Here is a 1,822-nt window from a genome sequence, read left to right on the forward strand (position 1 = left end):
ACACAACACACACACACACACTGTTGGTCTTCAGATGCCATCCACCTTATTTTGCAGACTGTTTCATTGACGTGGAACTTGCTGAGTATTCTAGGCTGGCTGAGCATCTCAGAGATCTTTGTCTGGCTCTCCCTTTCCCTCTCCGTTTACCAGCTGAGCCCTCCCACAGCCCCTGGTTTGTATTTGATGAGGGTCTTTGGGCACTGCTAAGAAGGAAGGCACCTGGGAAAAGAGAGACCATGCAAGGACCCAGAACCATGTACACAGTCGGATGCAGACCTGCAAGGACCCAGAACCATGTACACAGTCGGATGCAGACCTGCAAGGATCCAGAACCACGTACACAGTCGGATGCGGACCTGCAAGGACCCAGAACCACATACACAGTCGGATGCGGACCTGCAAGGACCCAGAACCACGTACACAGTCGGATGCAGACCTGCAAGGACCCAGAACCATGTACACAGTCGGATGAAAACCTGCAAGGATCCCCAGAACCACATACACAGTCGGATGCAGACCTGCAAGGACCCAGAACCATGTACACAGTCGGATGCAGACCTGCAAGGACCCAGAACCACGTACACAGTCGGATGCAGACCTGAGACTCCCTCCTCTTCACAAGTGTGTCCTCCCTCCCGCAGGTCACCTGTCTGGGCAGTGTTTGTACTGTGCATGTTCATCACATGACTTCTCAGCTGGGGCACCGCTTTCATTTCCCCAACACCTTACAGGCCACAACTGCTAAGACAAACACTTCTCATAATAAATGCTTGGCTTTTCTCTTAAACCCTCCTGCCTACTCTCTGTCACCTACACAGTGGTAAAACATGAAACCTGACCGTCTTCCTAGATCTTTACTGTCCCTGAGTCTATACACTAGATGTTTTCCCCTCCCCCCTCTCTCCTTCCTTCTTTCCTTCCTTCCTTCCTCCCCCCTCTATCCCTCCCTCCCTCTTTTCCTTCCTTTGGACCAGGACTCACTATGGAAGGGTCCAAAAATCGCTGAAGGAAGACCCCAGACTCAGATAGTATGCAAAGACAAAAGAGCATTTATTCTGCAGAAACAGCCAGCATGCAGGGGTCAACCATTCTTTGAAATAGCAACCCTTATTAAAGGGAATTAGGAGAACTTTCTAGAGGGATTAGGTAATCTAAAATTTCATTGGCGGGNGCTGGGGGGGGGGTCACAGGCAGGGTCCGGCTTCTGATTGGCTTGTGCCAGGTGGTCCCTGGTCTGCATTCCTATGTCATGAACGTTTAACCACAGGATGAGACAGGGCTGCCCAGCACAGAAGACCCATCTGAGATAAGATATTTCCCCATTCCTGTGGTTATCCGCAGGCTGTTCTTTGGAAGGGGGTTTTATGACCTTGTTTTTGGATTTTTATGGTCCGTCCCTGGAGCTGGTGCCTTATGGCCTTCTTCTTCTTCTTCTTCTTCTTCTTTTTTTTTTTTTTTTAAAGATTTATTTATTTATTATATGTAAGTACACTGTAGCTGTCTTCAGACACTCCAGAAGAGGGAGTCAGATCTCCTTATGGATGGTTGTGAGCCACCATGTGGTTGCTGGGATTTGAACTCAGGACCTTCAGAAGAGCAGTTGGGTGCTCTTACCCACTGAGCCATCTCACCAGCCCCATGGTCTTCTTTTTGAAATCAGGCCTGGTACTTAAATGAAGACAAATGGGGTTTATGTCATCCTTTTAACGATGTCACCCTGACTGGCCTGAAGACCACTGTATAGACTAGACTGGCCTTGAACTCCCAAAGGCCTGTTTGGTGCTGCCTCACAAATGCCAGTGTTAAAGGTGTATGCCAC

Source organism: Mus pahari, chromosome 2 (assembly GCF_900095145.1).
Source record: "Mus pahari chromosome 2, PAHARI_EIJ_v1.1, whole genome shotgun sequence".
NCBI lineage: Eukaryota > Metazoa > Chordata > Mammalia > Rodentia > Muridae > Mus > Mus pahari.